The sequence below is a fragment of the Oncorhynchus kisutch genome, linkage group LG18 (assembly GCF_002021735.2).
Source record: "Oncorhynchus kisutch isolate 150728-3 linkage group LG18, Okis_V2, whole genome shotgun sequence".
In the NCBI taxonomy this organism is placed as follows: Eukaryota; Metazoa; Chordata; class Actinopteri; order Salmoniformes; family Salmonidae; genus Oncorhynchus; species Oncorhynchus kisutch.
Genome location: NC_034191.2, coordinates 41,733,137 through 41,754,677, shown reverse-complemented (window position 1 = coordinate 41,754,677; position 21,541 = coordinate 41,733,137). Strand labels below are relative to the sequence as shown.

At 43.3% G+C, this 21,541-nt stretch overlaps 1 protein-coding gene across 1 annotated transcript in view; it reads right to left on the bottom strand.

Moving 5' to 3' along the window:
- Positions 1-12,107: 12,107 nt before the first annotated feature.
- Positions 12,108-21,541, bottom strand: part of LOC109909300 (leucine-rich repeat and fibronectin type III domain-containing protein 1-like protein) — a 135,712-nt gene continuing 126,278 nt past the window's right edge. Inside the window, exon 7 of the mRNA XM_020508382.2 lies at positions 12,108-12,519. The gene's annotated coding sequence lies outside the window, so the exon portion shown is untranslated. The remainder of the gene's footprint in view (positions 12,520-21,541) is intronic.

Here is a 21,541-nt window from a genome sequence, read left to right as displayed (position 1 = left end):
AGTTATTTAGTCTGCCTGGGAGCAAGACATCCTGGTCCGTGACGGGGCTGGTTTTCTTTTTGTAATCCGTGATTGACTGTAGACCCTGCCACATACCTCTTGTGTCTGAGCCGTTGAATTGAGATTCTACTTTGTCTCTATACTGACGCTTAGCTTGTTTGATTGCCTTGCGGAGGGAATAGGTACACTGTTTGTATTCGGGCATGTTACCGGTCACCTTTCCCTGATTAAAAGCAGTGGTTAGCGCTTTCAGTTTCACGCGAATGCTGCCATCAATCCACGGTTTCTGGTTTGGGAATGTGTTAATTGTTGCTATGGGAACTACATCTTCAACGCACGTTCTAATGAACTCGCACACCGAATCAGCGTATTCGTCAATGTTGTTTTCTGACACAATACGAAACATATCCCAGTCCACGTGATGGAAGCAGTCTTGGTGTGTGGAATCAGATTGGTCGGACCAGCGTTGAACAGACCTCAGCGTGGGAGCTTCTTGTTTTAGTTTCTGTCTGTAGGCAGGGATCAACTAAATGGAGTCGTGGTCAGCTTTTCCAAAAGGAGGGCGGGGCAGGACCTTATATGCGTCGCGGAAGTTGGAATAGCAATGATCCAAGGTTTTTCCAGCCCTGGTTGCGCAATCGATATGCTGATACAATTTAGGGAGTCTTGTTTTCAGATTAGCCTTGTTAAAATCCCCAGCTACAATGAATGCAGCCTCAGGATGTATGGATTCCAGTTTGCAAAGAGTCAAATAAAGTTTGTTCAGAGCCATCGATGTGTCTGCTTGGGGGGGAATATACAGTATACAGCTGTGATTATAATCGAAGAGAATTCCCTTGGTAGATAATGCGGTCGACATTTGATTGTGAGGAATTCTAGATCAGGTGAACAGTAGGACTTGAGTTCCTGTATGCTTTTGTGACCACACCACGTCTCGTTAGCCATAAGGCATACGCCCCGCCCCTCTTCTTACCAGAAAGATGTTTGTTTCTGTCGGCGCGATGCGTGGAGAAACCAGCTGGCTGCACCGGCTCCGATAGTGTCTCTCCAGTGAGCCATGTTTCCGTGAAGCAAAGAACGTTACAGTCTCTGATGTCCCTCTGGAATGCTACCCTTGCTCGGATTTCATCAACCTTGTTGTCAAGAGACTGGACATTGGCGAGAAGTATACTGGGGAGTGGTGCACGATGTGCCCGTCTCTGGAGTCTGACCAGAAGTCCGCTACGTTTCCCTCTTTTACGAAGTCGTTTTTTGGGTCGCCGGCTGGGATCCTTTCCATGGTGCTGGGTGAAAGGCAGAACACAGGATCCACTTCGCGAAAGTCATATTCTTGGTCGTACAGATGGTGAGTTGACGCTGCTCTTATATTCAGTAGTTCTTCTCGACTGTATGTAATGAAACCTAAGATGACCTGGGGTACTAATGTAAGAAATAACACGTAAAAAAACAAAAAACTGCATAGTTTCCTAGGAACGCGAAGCGAGGCGGCCATCTCTGTCGGTGCCGGAAATTCATGAACTTCTTCGAGGAAAAGATCATGATCATTAGAAAGCCAATTAGGTACTCCTCTTTAAATCTGCACAACCCTGCCAGGACCTAGGATCAAGACAGACACTCAAGTGTTTTAGTACTATATCTCTTGACACAATGATGAAAAAAGTCATGGCCTCTAAACCTTCAAGCTGCATACTGGACCCTATTCCAACTAAACTACTGAAAGAGCTGCTTTCTGTGCTTGGCCCTCCTATGTTGAATATAATAAATGGCTCTCTATCCACCGGATGTGTACCAAACTCACTAAAAGTGGCAGTAATAAAGCCTCTCTTGAGAAAGCCAATCCTTGACCCAGAAAATATTTAAAACTATAGGCCTATATCGAATCTTCCATTCCTCTCAATTTTTTTGGGGAAAAAGCTGTTTGTCAAGACAAACAATGTATACGAAAGGATGTCTGGTCATAGCACTGATAATGCACTTGTGAAGGTGGTAAATGACCTTTTAATGGCATCAGACCGAGGCTCTGCATCTGTACTCGTGCTCCTAGACCTTAGTGCTGCTTTGGATACCATCGCTCAACACATTTTTTGGGAGAGATTGGAAACCCAAATTGGTCTACACGGACATGTTCTGGCCTGCTTTAGATCTTACCTGTCGGAAAGATATCAGTTTGTCTCTGTGAATGGTTTGTCCTCTGACAAATCAACTCTAAATTGAGATTCTGTTTTTAGGACCAATATTGTTTTCACTTCTTGGGGATGCATTCGAAAACATAAATGTTAACTTTCACTGCTATGCGGATGACACACATTTCAATGAAACATGATGAAGCTGTCACGCCCTGACCATAGAGAGCTTTTATTCTCTATGTTGGTTAGGTCGGGTATGATTTAAGGGTGGGTTATCTATATTTCTATGTTGGCCTAGTATAGTTCCCAATCAGAGGCAGCTTTTTATCGTTGTCACTGATTGGGGATCATATTTAGGTAGCCATTTTCCCATTGTGCTATGCGGGATCTTGTCTATGTATAGTTGCCTGTGAGCATTATATTGGCTTCACGTTTCGTCTGTTAATTTTGTTGTTTAAAGTTCTCTATTCCAAAATAAAGGATGGATACATATTACATTGCATCTTGGTCCACTCCTTATAATGATCGTGACAGAAGATCCCACCACAAACGAACCAAGCTGCGTGGCCAGAAGGAGAAGACATCCTGGACCTGGGAGGAGATTATGGCAGGAGAAGAAAGCCTTCCATGGAAGCAGACGCAGGAGGATCAACGGCGACTCCGTTGAAATTCACAACCACGACAGAAGCCCGAGAGGCAGCCCCAAAACATTTTTTGGGGGGAGCACACGGGTTGGTCGGCTAAGCCAGGGGAGAGTCTGAGAGTGAAGAGCAATATTGGGATAGACTGTGCGAGGAGTAGTTGAGGGGAGTGATGAGGTAGAGTGGATGGTTTGGTGTCTGGAGCAAGAGAGTCGCCGTGAGGAGCGTGGCACCATGTTTTGTGGAGATACGCTATGTGTCTCAAGTGCGCATCCACAGCCCGGTGCGTTCTGTGCCAGCTCCTCGCACTTGCCGTGCGAAAGTGAGTATCCAGCCAGGACGGGTTGTGCCGGCTCAGCGCTCCTGGTCTCCAGTATGCCTCCTCAGTCCAGGATATCCTGCGCCAGCTCTACGCACTCTGTCGCCAGTGCGCTTCCACAGCCCAGTGGGTCCTGTGCCAGCCCCCGCACTTGCCGGGCTAAAGTGAGCATCCAGCCAGGACGCATTGTGCCAGCTCTATGCTCCAGATCTCCAGTGCACCTCCACGGCCCAGTATATCCTGTGCTTCCTCCCCACACTCGCCCTGAGGTGCGTGTCATCAGCCCGGTGCCACCTGTACCGGTCCCACGCATCAGGCCTCCAGTGCGCCTCCACAGTCCAGTACGTCCTCTGCCTCCTCCCCGCACTCACCCTGAGGTGTGTGTCATCAGCCCGGTGCCACCTGTACCAGTCCCATGCATCAGGCCTCAAGTGCGCCTCCACAGTCCAGTATATCCTGTGCCTCCCCCCGCACTCGCCCTGAGGTACGTGTCATCAGCCCGGTGCCACCTGTACCGGTCCCACGCATCAGGCCTCCAGTGCAACAGTTCCCAGTCCAGAGCTTCTGGCGACAGTTCCCAGTCCAGAGCTTCCGGCGACAGTTCCCAGTCCAGAGCTTCCGGCGACAGTTCCCAGTCCAGAGCTTCCGGCGACAGGTCCCAGTCCAGAGCTTCCGGCGACAGGTCCCAGTCCAGAGCTTCCGGCGATAGTTCCTAGTCCAGAGCTTCCGGCGACAGTTCCTAGTCCAGAGCTTCCGGCGACAGGTCCCAGGCCAGAGATTCCGGCGACAGGTCCCAGTCCAGAGCTTCCAGTGACATTTCACAGACCTGTCACGTCCTGATCATAGAGAGCTTTTATTCTCTGTTGGTTAGGCCGGGTGTGATTTAAGGGTGGGTTATCAAGGTGAATTATATTTCTATGTTGGCCTAGTATGGTTCCCAATCAGAGGCAGCTGTTTATCGTTGTCTCTGATTGTGGATCATATTTAGGTAGCCATTTTCCCATTGTGCTTTGTGGGATCTTGTCTATGTATATTTGCCTGTGAATATTATATTGGCTTCACGTTTCGTTTGTTTGTTTTGTTGTTTTCTTTTCCAAAATAACGGATGGAAACATACCATGCTGTGTCTTGGCCCACTCCTTATAACGATCATGACAGAAGCCCCAAAATTGCCCTCGCTAGAAGCCTGTGTCTCAGACATAAGGAAGTGGATGGCTGCAAACTTTCTAGTTTTAAACTCGGACAAAACAGAGATGCTTGTTCTAAGTCCCAAGAAACAAAGAGATCTTCTGTTGAATCTGACAATTAATCTTGATGGTTGTACAGTCGATGTTACTCTGGACCCTGATCTCTCTTTTGACGAACATATCAAGTCTCTTTCAAGGACAGCTTTTTTCCATCTACGTAACATTGCAAAAATCAGAAACTTTCTGTCCAAAAATGATCCAGAGAAATGTATCAATACTTTTGTTACTTCTAGGTTCGACTACTGCAATGCTCTACTTTCCGGCTACCCGGATAAAGCACTAAATAAACTTCAGTTAGTGCTAAATACGGCTGCTAGAATCCTGACTAGAACCAAAATATTTGATCATATTACTCCAGTGCTAGCCTCCCTACACTGACTTCCTGTTAAGGCAAGGGCTGATTTCAAGGTTTTACTGCTAACCTACCTAAAGCATTACATGGGCTTGCTCCTACCTATCTTTCCGATTTAGTCCTGCCGTACATACCTACACGTACGCTACGGTCACAAGACGCAGGCCTCCTAATTGTCCATAGAATTTCTAAGCAAACAGCTGGAGGCAAGGCTTTCTCCTATAGAGCTCCATTTTTATGGAATGGTCTGCCGACCCATGTGAGAGACGCAGACTCGGTCTCAATCTTTAAGTCTTTACTGAAGAGCCATCTCTTCAGTAGGTCATATGATTAAATGTAGTCTGGCCCAGGAGTGTGAAGGTGAATGGAAAGGCTCTGGAGCAACGAACCGCCCTTGCTGTCTCTGCCTGGCCAATTCCCCTCTTTCCACTGGGATTCTCTGCCTCTAAGCCTATTACAGGGGCTGAGTCACTGGCTTACTACTGGTGCTCTTCCATGCCGTCACTAGGAGGGGTGCGTGAGTTACTGACGTGATCTTCCTGTCTGGGTTGGCGACCCTCTTGGGTTGTGCTGTGGCAGAGATCTTTGTGGGCTATACTCGGCCTTGTCTCAGGATGGTAAGTTGTCGGTTGAAGATATCCCTCTAGTGGTGTAGGGGCTGTGCTTTGGCAAAGTGGGTGGGGTTATATCCTGCCTGTTTGGCCTTGTCCGGGGGTATCATTGGATGGGGCCACAGTGTCTCCTGACCCCTCCTGTCTAGGCCTCCAGTATTTATGCTGCAGTAGTTTATGTGTCGGGGGGCTAGGGTCAGTCTGTTGTATCTGGAGTACTTCTCCTGTCTTATCCAGTCTCCTGTGTGAATTTAAGTATGCTCTCTCAAATTCTCTCTTTCTTTCTTTCTCTCTCTCGGAGGACCTGAGCCCTAGGACCATGCCTCAGGACTAACTGGCATGATGACTCCTTGCTGTCCCTGTTCTGCCAGCGGCTATGGAACCCTGAACTGTTCACTGGACGTGCTACCTGTCTCAGACCTGCTGTTTTCAACTCTCTAGAGACAGCAGAGCGGTAGAGATACTCTCAATGATCGGCTATGAAAAGCCAACTGACATTTACTCCTGAGGTGCTGACTTATTGCACCCTCGACAACTACTGTGATTATTATTATTATTTGACCATGCTGGTCATTTATGAACATTTGAACATCTTGGCCATGTTCTGTTATAATCTCCACCCGGCACAGCCAGAAGAGGACTGGCCACCCCTCATAGCCTGGTTCCTCTTTAGGTTTCTTCCTAGGTTTTGGCCTTTCTAGGGAGTTTTTCCTAGCCACCGTGCTTCTACACCTGCGTTGCTTGCTGTTTGGGGTTTTAGGCTGGGTTTCTGTACAGCACTTTGAGATATCAGCTGATGTAAGAAGGGCTATACGGTATAAATACATTTGATTTGATACATGTTTTGGAATACTTTAATTCTGTACAGGATTCCTTCTTTTCACTCTGTCATTGAGGTTAGTATTGTATAGTAACTACAATGTTGTTGATCCATCTTCAGTTTTCTCTCCAATCACAGCCATTAAACTCTGTAAACTGTCTCCTTCCTCTCCTGCAAACAGTATCTTTGTAGTGACTGGCTGTATTGATACCTCATCCAAAGTGTAATGAATAACTTCACCACACTCAAAGGGATATTCAATGTCTGTATTTATTTTATTTTTGCCCATCTACCAACTTCTTTGTGGTTGAATCTGTGTTTGAAGTTCAATGCTCGACTGAGGAACCTTACAGATAATTGTATGTGTGGGGTACAGAGATGAGGTAGTCATTAAAGAATCATGTTAAACACTATTATTACACATAGTGAGTCCATGCAACTTATTTTTTCTAAACTTATTTAGCCGTGTCATAACAAAGGGGTTGACTACTTATTGACTCAAAACATTTTGGCTTTTCATTTTTTATTAATTTGTAAAAATGTCTAAAAGCATAATTCCACTTTGACATTTTTTGTTATTGCGTGTCAGCCAGTGACACAACATCTCAATTGAATCCATTTGATATTCAGGTTGTAAGATAACCAAATGTGGAAAACATCAAGGGGTGTGAATACTTTCTGAAGGCACTATATGTAGATGCAACTTTTTTATTTCAGCCAGTGGTGCCTGACTTTAACAGGCCTATTCTTCATTTCGCTCTTCAGAATAATGTGGTGGTCACTGCTTTTTCAATACAATACATTAAGCATTCCCTTCTCACCATTGACAACATCTCAACAATCTGTTAGTGTCACAAAGAACCTCATTCTTCAACTCTGGAGTTACAGCAACTGTTAAAGTGGGACAAGAGAGAGAAGGGTAGTGTTTGAGAGGTTTGCCAAGGTCCTTAACAAAGAGGTTTACAGTTTATTTTTTACCTTTATTTAACTAGGCAAGTCAGTTAAGAACAAATTCTCATTTTCAATGATGGCCTAGGAACAGTCGGTTAACTGCCTTGTCCAGAGGCAGAACTACAGATTTTTACCTTGTCAGCTCGGGGATTCGATCTTGCAACCATCCGGTTACGCTCTAACCACTAGGCTACCTGCCGCCCCAAAACTGTGTGAAATTACATGACCCAGTATATGGTCTGTTTTATGCCAACCAATCTACACTGTGCTGAAAATATGCATTCAAGGCCCAGTTTTGTTGAGAAAGAATCCAGGAAATAACTCACCAGCGCAATATTGGACTCACCTGGACTTTCCCCTTCTACATCTGTCTGTTCCTCAGTTTGTTCCCGGTGTCAGCATTATTGTCGTGATGTTTCCCCATTTCAGACGCTATCCTTATTTGTTTCATGTCAGTTATTTATTAAATGTTCACTCCCTTTACTTGCTTCTCGTCTCCTAGCTTCTGTCCTTAAAGAATGTCCTTACACACATGGCTTTTAACCATCACCTCTGTCCCACATTCCATCAACTGGAAACAAGTACTGTCTGTGGTGGGGAAAAAAGGAAAAGGGAAAATCTAGGGTGAATGTGGACTGTATGTGGGTGTATGTGTGAGAGAGAGTCCAAAAGACAGTTTCCTAAATCAAAATGTCCCCCCAATATGTACAGTACCAGTCAAAAGTTTGCAACTCTCTTCAAGGGTTTTTCTTTATTTGGACTATTTCCTACATTGTGGAATAATAGTGAAGACATCAAAACTATGAAATAACACATGTATTAACCAAAAAAAAGTGTTAAACAAATCAAAATATATTTTATATTTGAGAATCTTCTAAGTAGTCAGTTGATGACAGCTTTGCACACTCTTGGCATTCTCTCAACCAGTTCCATGAGGTAGTTACCTAGAATGCATTTCAGTGGGCCTTGTTAAAAGTTAATTTGTGGAATTTGTTTGCTTCTTAATTAATGTGTTTGAGCCAATCAGTTGTGTTGTGACAAGGTGGGGGGGGGGGGGTATACAGAAAATAGCCATATTGGGTAAAAGACCAAGTCCATATTATGGCAAGAACTACAATATGAATTAACTAATAGAAATGACGATTTATAATTAATCACATCACGGGGGAGCTTACCATTGATCAAAATAATTGAGTAAAACACTCTCTGGAAATCGAAAGTAATCCGACAATGGGTCGTTTCTGCACGCTGCCATTTTTTCTCTCTCACAGAAACCAAAAATAAAAAGACAAGATGAGTTTGGTCTGTTTATAGTATGCATGTTGAAGGGGTTGTCGTCTACCATCGTTCACAACCCACCATGCATTTCCGGAAGTTCTCAAAAAATGTGTGAACCCTTACTCACCTAATTTTGTTATAACATATTTGGTTCGACAGACGATTACATGAAACCCAGAATGCATTGTATGTCAACAAACATGGCTCCACACACAGCTGGAATTAGCTTAGCTCATCATAATCAGTACAACCTTCAAAAAAGTATTTTACACACATTTGTGCCCATTACAATCTATGCAAGAATCAGAATGCCTGATTTGTCAATAGAACTTAAAACAGTAAATATATAAACAATTACCACATAAAACATTTTCTGATAGTCATTTACTGATACAATTGGTGCGTGCCGGCAGTCAATCACGTAACCTCTCACTCCCACTCTGAGCCGTTCAGTGTTGTTGTTTCTATATGTAGCTAGTGAGATAAGCTGTAGCATTAGCAACGTCTTTCAAAAGGAGACAACTCACAAATGTGTACATTTTGAAGATTTTTTACAATTCTGACAATGAGTCTGAGTGTGAAAGTCAGGAATCAGATTCTGACAGTGAGGAGCTGCCCCCCCACCAACCTCGTAGCCATTGAAAACCCTGAATCTGAGGACTCATTGTCCACTGACGAAGTCCCAGGTCCCTTTGAAGATGCTGGTGGTGATGAAGGCAGACCGACAGTGGATGAAGTACAGGAGTTCTGTGGTAGCTGGAAGGCCGCCAGCCATTTCACCCCTCCTGGCCCTGCGGTTTGCTTTGATGAGTCCCAGTCTGGAGTGCAATGCCCCTTGCCATTTCCATCTGAGGCAGAGTGCTTCAAGTTGTTTCTGAAAGGGGAGCTGGTGGGAGACATAGTAGAGGAGACCAATCGCTGTGACTTGGAGCTACAGGAGAAGAGAGTGCCAGGAGTGGGAAACTCTCTAAATGGGTGACAACCACAATTAGTGAAATGTATACCTTCCTGGTGACAGTCCTTCTCATGGGAATAGTAAAGAAGAACTCCCTAAGAGAATACTGGAGCACAGATCCTATGTTTGCAACTCTCCCTCTTTTCCTAGTTCTATTTCAACAACAATGCTACTGCCATCCTAAATGACCCGTTATACAAAATAAGAAATGACATCAGCATTTGGTCGAGTCTTTGTGCCATACAAGGACCTATGCACTGATGAGTCTCTGACGTTCCGTCAATATATTCCCTCCAAAAGGCACAGGTTTGGTGTCAAGTTCTTTGTCATGTGTGACGTGAAGACAGGATTTGTCCATAAAATTATAGTTTACACAGGGTCCACCAACATTATGAGGGGCTTGGGGTGTCCGGGTCCATGGTGATGACCATGCTGGCTCTTCATCTCAGCAAGGGACACACTTTGTATGTGGACAATTGTTACAGCAGTCCCACATTCTTCCAGCATGGGCTCTCCAACAGCACAGGGGCTTGTGGCACAGTCAGGTCAAACAGGAAGAGGATGCCGGTATTCGGATGCAGGAAGATGCGGAGAGAGGAGGTGGAGTTCAAGGAGAACGGTCAACAGCTGGCAGTAAAGTGGCATGACAAACGAGACGTCCATGTCCTCTCCACTGCCTATACAGCAACCATGTCGGCCACAGGGAAGGTGGACCACCTGACGGGAGAGAGAGAAATCAAACCAGACTGCGTGCTTGACTATCACCTCAAAATGGAGGCAGTGGAAAAGGCAGACATGATAAACAGCTTTGTGGAATGCACTCGGAAAAACGACCAAGTGGTATAAGAAGATATTTTTTCCATCTGACCGACACTGCCCTCAATGACCACATAGTTCACCGCCAAGTAACAGGTGAGATGATTACTGAACAAGGTATTTTTTGTAATTGGACATAGTTACAAATCACATATAGAAACTATTAACGTAATAAGGCACTTACATTGATAGAAACGCAGCCTGGATTTGAGATGCTGTGCCCTAGACCGCTGCGCCACTTGGGAGTCATAAGGCCAGGGTAGCTTCAAAATACAACACAAGCTAAAACTTCTCTGATGCAATTAGCATTGTTTTCCAGAGCTAATAGAAGATTGTAGCTAGCACGATAAGCACCATTGAATATAACACCATAAAGGTTATGAAATGAGTAACGTTACCTCGCGTGTCCGCAGTTATAAGGAATATACACAAATATATTATGCTCCATACATACAGTGAGCTGCAGTAGAAACACCATAACACGACATGCAGAAACTATTATAACGTAATAAGGCACTTACTTTGATAGAAACGCACACATTTTCAAAGTTATTATTGGGAACGAAAACAACAATGACTGCGATGCGGGCAAAGACGGAAAATGTGAACACGTGTGTGCAGATCCTGCTCTGACGAGAGATGCGCAAGTGTCTGCAGACTAGAACTGCACAAATAATTTGGAAGTGCTTGGGGAATTTTGTCCGGGTCAGAAATGTCTAAAGAATTACTTGTCCGCAAAAGTAAAAAGGACTAGTTTTATGTACAGTATATGAATGAGGAGGCGGAACACACCTCAATTGAAACTGAAAACTTGTTTGAAAATCATTTGAAATTGACAAGTTGAAAACAAGCCTATAAATAATGGCTTGAGGGCAGCGCGGATTAAATCTACTGCTGCGTAACAATCACATTCTGGAAAGGAGAGAACATTCTAACATCACGTGCATAAAAAAACTCACGCTGGGGCGACCATGAGAGACATTTGGAACTCACACATGAAAGGGTTAACACTATTTTTGGTTACTACATGATTCCATATATGTCATTTAATAGTTCTGACGTCTTCACTATTATTCTACAATGTAGAAAACAGCAAAAACAAACTGTGTCCAAACTTTTGATTCCAAACTTTTGACTGGTACTGCATATCGAACGCACTTTGACTCTCAAAGTGACTGAGGTTAGCATTCATTTTCTGCTTGGCAATCACCTATTCTGCACCTCGATGTTGATGACAGTCAGATCGTTCGATCTCCTGTCAAGAGGAAATACTGATGATTTCTCAATTTTATGATGTATGTAATAACAGCATTACGATGATTTAGCACAATGGCAGACAGTCATTACTCTCATGGCACACATCTCTCAGCAAGCCTTTAGGAGGGCTTTAAGGATAGCTGTAAACAGCCATAAACACCAGGGTCTAGCACTTTAAATAAGATATCCCATTCACACGAAGCATTCTGTTGGTTCAATGCCTGACTTGGATCAGATTCACAGGCAACAGACGGTGAAAAACACCACCAGAGAATCTGTGCAAATTGCAGTGTTTGTATTCATGTCGGCTTTGAGGGTCAGGGGGGAAAACACATAAAGAAGTCAGTGGAACTTAGTTTTCAGAAGTAAAGCCTACGAGGTAGGAAAGTGAGGCTAACCCCGATACTAATGATGAATAACTCCATTAGGAGAAGGTTGTAGGACTGGTGGGGTAATATATATAGAGAGCTGGACTTTTCAAACCTCATTTATTTTTTACCTCTGGGATCCCTTTTTCCCTCTAAAGTAACTTGGATTGGCTGCCATTGTGATACAACCATCGGGTAACACAGGTTATTGGCTACATGGTGCCATGAGGCAGAAATAGGCGAGGTGGGGATAGGGTGTGGGTGTAATAGGTTTGTATAGGGATAATAAATGAGGAGGGGATGGAGAGAATAAAACAGGAGAGTAGAAGGTGTAACGAGAAGGTAAATCAGCCACAAACAGGCCTGTTAGTCTCTAGGGAATTAATCCACTTTTTTTTTTTTTTATTAGAAAAATTTCACACACCAGAAAAATGACATGTACAAAACTATAAGATTTGGAATTGCGTTATGTACAGATACAAAAGATAAAGACAAATAAAAAGTGACGGAGAACACAGAAGGTGAGTCCCCAGCAGTGAGCGTTTATTCCCCTTTAAGTCTGTCTGTTCGATTCAGTTCTCCCTGGGTTCAGCTCAAAGGTGAGAAAATAAATAAACGCAACACACAGGAGGAGAGGGTGATGAAGACCATTGTGACGAAGAGGTGGTGGTGATGCACAGACATGCGGTTCAGTTTGCTTAGTCCCTTCTGGTTGGAGTTCTTCCTCCTATATGTCCTTGGGTCCTCGGAGTCTGGATGGACGAAACACAGCACATACCTGCAGAGAGAGGGGAGAGAGACAGGGAAATCAGTGAGGAATATGTTCTATTCTGGCCTAACGTCGGTTACGGTTGACCACACATACAACCCCACTTAATCCAGGTTGATAATTGAAAAGGCTTCATAAAGATCAGCCAACAATTTAGCCCCTGAAGTATAGTGATGATACTGGTTCCCCTTGACCAGTGTTAGATTCATCGAATCCCTGCCATACTAAGGCTTTATATATATATATATATATATATATATATATATATATATATATATACATAATGAAACAGAGAACATTCATAACATGTCCATAAAGACAATAGACCCAAGTACATCAGTTTAATACAGACACAGGAAGCTTTCACAAACACTGGCAGCCATACGGCCACCGTGCTTGGACAATGCATTCGGATGGATCCACGCAGTGTTGTGTTCTTACTGCTGTTTGATACAAATGTAAAATGACTGGTTGCCATGACTTGCAGCCTCCCTCACAGCACTGGCCAAACCGTGGTGGGCATGCCTGCTGTGGCTATGAAACAAAACCGGATGACAAAACAACAACCCAGTGCCATTAAACAGCCATTGAAGTGACCGGATGCTTTTCTCAGTATAACGCAAGATTACATTTAGGACTCCTCGGCCTTAGACTCATCCTCACTGTCTCACGCACTGTCCACAGAACAGTGATAGGAGTTAAGCTGGTCAGCTCAGACAGCCGAGCCTGACTAAGCCTCGCATCGGGCTGGACATATCATGGCCATGGATACCTGGCTGGTGGTGAGCTGAAAACGAGCCTGGCAGACATTTTAAATGAACACTTTTGCTTAGGTCTACACATGGAACTAGAAAAATGCTGCTGTATAAATCAATTCTAATTGTATTTGTCACATGCGCCGAATACAACGGGTGTGGACCTTACAGTGAAACGCTTACTTACGAGCAGTTAACCAACAATGCAGTTTTAAGAAAATACCTAAAAATAAAATTTAAAAAAAGGTTAAAAAAAATAAGTTGAGCTGTTCAGGAGTCTTATGGCTTGGGGGTAGAACCTGTTTAGAAGCCTCATGGAACTAGACTTGGTGCTCTGGCACCGCTTGCCGTGCGGTAGCAGAGAGAACAGTCTATGACTAGGGAGGCTGGAGTCTTTGACAATTGTTAGGGCCTGACACCGCCTGGTATAGAGATCCTGGATGGCAGGAAGCTTGACCCCGGTGATGTACCGGGCCATACGCACTACCCTCTATATATAGGCTCTCTGGTGGCGTATCACTGTGTATGCCACCTGGAAGTAGCTGACTAGCTGGCACTGCAGGTGGTTTGAATTGGAGAGAAGAGGCTGAACAGGTGTGAGAGCAAGAGCTACAATTATGGAGGCCATTTTGGAAATGCTGTTCCCTTGTATATCAGGCTAGCATGTTTGATGCTGAAAGCACTGAGTGGACTGAGGCCTATAAAGTGGAGGGAGTTCAGAGGGTACTTATTTGAGCTTCTCAGTTGGCTATATGTACTAGTATGTCAAAAAACCATAACTGCATGAAAGTGTTTTCAGTCAATTATTGCTGACTTCACGAGGCAGAAGTAGATTGTCCATTCGAAGCATAGGGGGCCATTACATCTTCACCCCCAACGCATTCAAACAAACAATTTGCTTTTCAATAACAAAGTGTACTGTAACAAGTGACTTGAATTGTTATTTTTTATTAAACATTCCTTTCTCCTGTGAAAAAATGTATGGCTTTAAGTGTGACATATTCCGCTTCAGGACCTTAGTGACCATGGGTGTTCTCTGCCACTCCCTCCCAGCGTGGGAGCGTTGATAAAGTCAGCTAGCATCTACCCAAAGTAGAACCTGCCTTCTCTACTACTCTCTCATTGACACAGCAGGAGAGTCTCTCTTGAAGCACAACCAGATATTACGAAGCGCTTGGATTCTGCAAAAGTGCAGAAATATATTTCTGTATTTCCTTACCCACTTTAAACGTGTAAGTATAAAACTGAGTAAGGGAGACCTATTTGTACACTAGATTATAGCATCATACCGTAGCTTGCTTTCCATTAGACCTGGCACTTGTTCTAAACCATTCATGGTGTTGCATGACACACTATTTCTAGTGAGTGTATACGAAATAGCTTAGTTTACATCTATTTACAAACAAACGCCTGTTTCCTTGCACTGAGCGTGCACCATTGAGCTATTTCTATGATCTTCTACCACCATCCGGGAGAAAGGATATTGGACCTCCATGAGGACCGGGCCAACATTGCATCCGCCACTCTAGAAATGTTCCAAGGAGGGGTCAGTCCGATACACATAGTCAAACTCTTTTACTGTTACGCTTTCACCTGTTCCTGTGATTGTCTCCCCAGTGTATTTATCCCTGTGTTTCCTGTCTCTCTGTGCCAGTTCGTCTTGTATGTTAGTCAAGTCAACCAGCGTGTTTTTCCCGCACTCCTTTTGCTCTTCTCTTTTTGATAGTCTTCCCAGATTGACTCTGGACTACTTTCCAGCCTGCCTGATCATCCTGCCTGCCCTGACCTTGATTCTGCCTGCCTTTCGGTACCTTTTGGACTCTGAACTGGTTTTGATCCTTTTGCCTGTCCACAACCATTCTCTTGACTAACCCTATTGGATTAATAAATATTGTAAGACTCCAACCATCTGCCTCTTGTGTCTGCATCTGGGTCTCGCCTTGTGTCATGATATTTACACTACCCTAATTATGATTCCCATCATCACACCTTGCTTCTCATCAGTACCTATTGATTATGCAATTAATTGTGGCCTGAACAGGAGATATAAATTGGGACCGGCTGTATTATGGATTGCAATCCGCCCACTGGGGCAATCATCCAGTGATCATCTGAAATGAATCACCTCAGTGTGTCTGCCACACAAATCTCTCTCTCCGAATGCCATCCAATGCCTGCCGACCCAGACACTGTTCAGGGGGCAGACAGTAATTTATTCTCCACACCACCTTTCATCATCTCACCATTTTACATGGGATGTTGATGTTGTTGCTGTTTCACATTGTCTGGCTAGAGGGCGAGTGATAACAACAGTATTTTGCCCTTGGTTTTAGGTGTCTTTTAGTCACCAAAACGGGCAAATTCTCTTTAATAAAACCATCACTGTGGTATTGTGAAGCTCCGTAGCCTCCTCTGCATTTGCCCTGATCAGAAGAACATGATAAAGTGACAAAATGAAAACAAATAGAGCCTACAACCTAATGTCCCCTGCCGCCTCGCTTCTGCCCCATGATATCTGAGTCGAACATCATTCTGTCTCCCAAATAATAACAGAGCTTGTTTGCATAATGTTTGCATAGTGACGCCATAGCTGAGACTTCAGACAGTTCAGCACAGACCATTTAGCCTGCTGTTCTTGACTTTTATTAGTGGGGAGACCTCTGTGATCTCACTCTAAACAACCTGATTATTGATGCCAGGGACCTGTGATCATCAGGCGCTATGCTGCTGCTGATACATTGGGTAACAGGCTTTTCACTGCGTCATCAAGTTTGAAGCAACGATTAGCCACATCACGATACTTTAATTGCCAGAGAAATGAGGCAGGAGACTTGACACAACTTAATGCTAAGTGTGGGAGGATGGAAAGATGGTTGCCATCAAGCCATACAACACGTCATAATTGATTTCTCCCAGGCCTATTTTAACAAAGTGGTGATAGCAATCTAAAGTCTGCTGCAAATCTCAATTGGGTTTGTTGTTATTTGTGCAGATTTCTTTTATTGGGGGGGGGGGGGGGGGGCTCCAGAGCAGGATCATAGCACATACAGCCAAAAACTGTCAGCCCCCAACTTAATTCTATTCTTGCTCAATACAAACGCGAAGAGACAAGAATGTATAAATATATTTTTCTGGGCGCAGACCGGCTGTGTGACAAAAAGAAACAGAATCCATGTCTTTGCAACTCTTTGGAAATAGGGCCAAGTTTAAATTGAACTGCAGCACGCCTCCGAGGCCCAATGCTTCATACACACAGAGAGCAGAAACTACGTCCCTGATTAAAGCAGCCATGACAATAAAGAAAGCTGCAAAATTTGCTAAATAAATTCCTCTCTGACATTTGCCGGCCTCTTGGTAGAGTAGTAATTAATTACATTTGGCAGTGGTTGTGATATATAAAGCATCATCTGATTTTGGTTTGTGTGGTCTATGTATTGTAGGAGCAGCATAATTGTCCTGAGGGTGGAATCTTGTGTAAATATGAGAGGCATGGTGTTCTGTTCTCACAACAAACACACACACACACAGGCATGCACACACACACACGTATGTATGAAAACACATACGCCCTGCACACGTATCCTACAGATTGCTAATCAAAGCAAGGGCGATGAAAAGACAAAAACACTAATTAGGAAATTACATCAGCAGCAGAATTACGATCATCTTAAAGTGGTTCTTTTTTTCCAATCCTCATGTTATTTTGTGAGACAGAATGCTGACGATACCAGGCTGTTTGAACTTGGTTTTAGATGAATGAAATAGACACACACATCTATCTTGGCCTCATCTCTTTCAAGTCTAACCTTAAACCCGTCTCATTTCTCAAACTCATGCTTGATGGTGAGATATGTCTTATCAATAGTGATTTCATGGCCCGGGCCTAGGTACTGACAGCCGGCTGAGCCTTTCCATTTGTCCCCGTCCTCTCTGGGAACGGTGAGAGCTTTTAGAACAATGGAGTCCCCTGATTTCACACATCACAACACCTCAGCCCTCTCCACATTACGATCCAACTAAAAATACAAACAAAAGCACCTGTCCACCCGCCACTCGACATTTTATTAATCAGACAGGCACACAATTAGTTTGCTGATAAAATATATTGATGGTCAGTTTACTCTCAACTATCAAAGGCTAAAGCCATCAGAGTCGGGAGTAGGGTGAACCTATTTGTTAAGACATAAAGTGATGCTCCAGTGCATGTTCACATTGCACTCTTCTCTTCATTTCCCCTCCCTTCTCGACACGCTTCTGTGCTCTCAGATGTTAGCAGGTAAAAGAAAAGAGTTCGCAGGGGAATTGAAGGCAAGGTTTACATCTGAGGCGAGAAATAGCTGCAATGATCAATTATGCATACCTCCCTTGCTTTGTTTCAGAAAAGCCGATATTTAATAGCAGAGGCCCTTTCACTGTAACATCCCTCCTCTCTACCACACGATAGGGCCAGATCACCTTGTAATCACCTTGTCGTACAAATTGTAGAATGGCCGTCACCCAAGCCCTGTCTGAACACAAGCTGGGCGAGGGTGAGAAATAACCTGCAATGAGTTGTGGGATCAAATGTTCACGGGATTGATTTGTGTTTGGCTGTACTACGGTATACCATGACCACTGCAGTGATCTAAGATAACATAGACCTAAGCCATGACAAGGTCATTGGATAAATCTCTAGAAAGCACACACCTTTCATTGATGTGAGAATAATTAAGTATGATCTCATAGGCCTCCTGGGAAATGACCACCCAATTGCATGCCCTCCAAGAAACGTATTAATTGACTTAAATAAACAAAACATTTCATGTTAGCACGTAAAATGGGGCTGCAGGTAGCGGCAGGTACCCTAGTGGTTAAGGGTCTTGGGCCAGTAACCAAAAGGTTGCTGGATCAAATCCTAGGTGAACTAGGTGAAAAATCTGTCTATGTGCTAGCTAGCTAACTTCATGAAATCGGTAAGTTAGCTATTTTTCCCTACCTGACCTTTTATATAGCTTAGCTAGCTGTTTATAATATATGTTCCTTATGAAAATGCAATTGGACTGTGAAAATGTAGTGTAGGCAAGGTAACCTGGCAAGTAGGCTGTCAACGGAAATTATTTGGTGCCCGCTTATTTGACTAACATTTGTGAGCTAACTGTTTAGTGCTGGTATCATATAATCACATAACCATGACAAATTAAAGCTAAATAATTGTATTCTTCAATATTAATGTCAATACATACTGCACTGTTTATGATTTTAATTTTTAATACTTATATCTTGAGCTACCTTTTAAATATTGTCGTGCCTCCTCACAGCGATTGAAGTGTCCCCAGTGTTGCTTGTTGTTTTGGCCTTGGTTGGAGGTGTTTTTTTTATCTGTAAGGTTTAGCGACATTGTTGGTCTCTTTTTTGCATTTATGTCTCCTGACCTAGTCAGCCATTATAATTATGCCTTAAAGGTTTGTAGAGTTATTAGCAGAAGACAACCAATGTCCAGATCTGTATGGCGCATTAGTTATCCAAAACTAAGATAGTGTTTGTGTTTTTGATATTGTAAAAAAAAAACTAGTTACTAGTTTTTCAGCAAGCCAATAGGCTATTAAAATGAAGTGAATTGCTTAATATTGACATACAATATACATATCTTATGGTCCCTTTTCTGTTGTCTGTGTGGTTACAGATTGACTATTTGAGATTGAAAGGTGGCTGTGATGTGAAAGAGAGTGCGTGGAGGATCATGGCACACATAATCTTCCATGATCTTTCAAAGACCATGAACTGGAGGGGAATCAATGGAACTGTGCCCTTCTGCCAACTGCAGCTCAAATGGAGAGTTCACTGTAATTTAATGTTCTACTGTTGCCAAAGTCCTTCATGAATACTAGAAAGCATAGAAAGAAACATCGAAATAAACCAACGATTCCCCAATTTTAATTTGAAAGCTCCGGTGCGGAGAATAATCAATTCCATTTTCAGGAATCTTCCAAGCTGATTAAAGGCACAGTCAACTTAGTGCATGTAAACTTCTGACCCACTGGAATTGTGATACAGTGAATTATAAGTGAAATAATCTGTCTGTGTGTCATGCACAAAGTAGATGTCCTAACCGACTTGCCAAAACTATTGTTTGTTAATTAACAAGAAATTGTGGAGTCGTTGAAAAACGAGTTTTAATGACTCCAACCTAAGTGTAACTTCAAACTAAGTGTAACATCATACAAAAACAAGTAATGAAAGAAAAGCATTGTAGTTAGAATTTTGTAAAGTTAGTGTGGGAGAGGTGCCTCCTGGCATTGACAACTTGACAAGCTACTGAGGATGGTAGCTGACTCTATAGCCACTCCTATCTGTCATATATTTAATCTCAGCCTAGTGGAAAGTCTTTGTCTGCAGGCCTAGAAAGAAGCCACCCTCATTCCGCTACCCAAGAGTGGTAAAGTGGTTTTTACTGGTTCTAACAGCAGACCTATCAGCTTGCTGCCAGCTCTTAGCAAACTGCTGGAAAAAATAGTGTTTGACCAAATACAATGCTATCTCTCTGTAAACTCATTAACAAATTACTTTCAGCATGCTTATAGAGAAGGGCACTCAACATGTACTGCACAGACACAAATGAATGATGATTGGTAGAAAGAAATTGTTAAGAAGATTGAGGGAGCTGTACTGTTAGATTTCAGTGCAGCCTTTGAAATTATTAACCATAACTGGTTGTTGATAAAATGCATGTCTTATGGCTTTTCAACCTCTGCCAAATCGTGCATTCCGAGCTATCTAGGAAGTAGAACTCATAGGGTTTTCTTTAATGGCAGCTTTTCCAATGTCAAACATGTAAAGTGTGGTGTACCGCAAGGCAGCTCTCTAGGCACTCTACTCTTTTCTATTTTTCCAATGACCTGCCACTGGCATTAAACAAAGCATGTGTGTCCATGTATGCTGATGATTGAACCATATATGCATCAGCAACCACATCTAATGAAGTCACTTCATTGAAGTGAACCCTTTAACAAAGAGTTGAAGTCTGTTTTGGAATGGGTGGCCAGTAATAAACTGGTCCTGAACATCTCTAAAACGAGGAGCATTGTATTTGGTACAATTCATTCCCTAAATTCTAGACCTCAGCTGAATCTGGTAATGAATGGTGTGGCTATTGAACAAGTCGAGGAGACTAAATTACTTGGTGTTACCTTAGATTGTAAACCGTCATGGTCAAAACAGATTCAATGGTTGTAAAGATGGGGAGAGGTCTGTCCGTAATAAAGAGATGCTCTGCTTTCTTGACACCACACAAAGCAAGTCCTGAAGCCTCTAGTTTTAGCTTATCTTGATTGTTGTCATATGGTCAAGTGCTGCAAAGAAAGTCCTAGTTAAGCTGCAGCTGGCCCAGAACAGTGTGGCACGCCTTGCTCGTCATTGTAATCAGAGGGCTAATATTAATACTATGCACGCCAGTCTCTCTTGGCTAAGGGTTGAGGAAAGATTGACTGCGTCACTTCTTGTTTTTTTAAGAAACAATGTGTTGGAAATTCCAAATTGTTTGCATAGTCAACTTTCACACAGCACTGACACACACACTTACCCCACCAGACATGCCACCAGGGGTCTTTTCACAGTCCCCAGGTCCAGAAATTCAAGGAAACATGCAGTATTATACAGAGCCATGAGTGCATGAACCTCCCTTCCATCTTATAAAGCGCAAGTGAACAGCAAACCTGGTTTCAAAAAACAAATAAAGCAACACCTCTCGGCACACCGCCTCTCCCCCATGTGACCTATTTGTTGTGTGTATGTACTGACATGTATCTGTAACTGATAGATGGACACACACACACTACATGTTACTGTTTTTAAATGTATGTCAATTGTAAAGTCTTATGTCTGTAGTGTCATTTTCGTTATGTGTCGGACCCCAGAAAGACTAGCTGTCATTGTCATTGGCTAATGGGGCTCCTAACAAATTAATAAAAAAAAACATCTAATTGGGGACAACAGTCAATGGAGTGCGTGGAATAGTAGAGAGTTAAGAGAGAAAGTAGCCTAATCCAGACAGATCTAGTAATGCCCACCCCTGAGTTGCGGCTGGGGTCCTCTCCCGCTGTGCTCCTCCATCAATGTTTTCACGGCCTAATTGAGCTGATCACTTACCAAATTTGACTCCTCAATTGCCTGTCTGCCCATAATTATCTCCCATCCGTTTAGCCATGTTATTAGTTAAGCCAGAGGAACCAGTAGAGTGGACAAGGAGGAGATGGGAGGCAGACATGAGATGTCTTTGGGAGAAAGATTGGGTCCGCCTC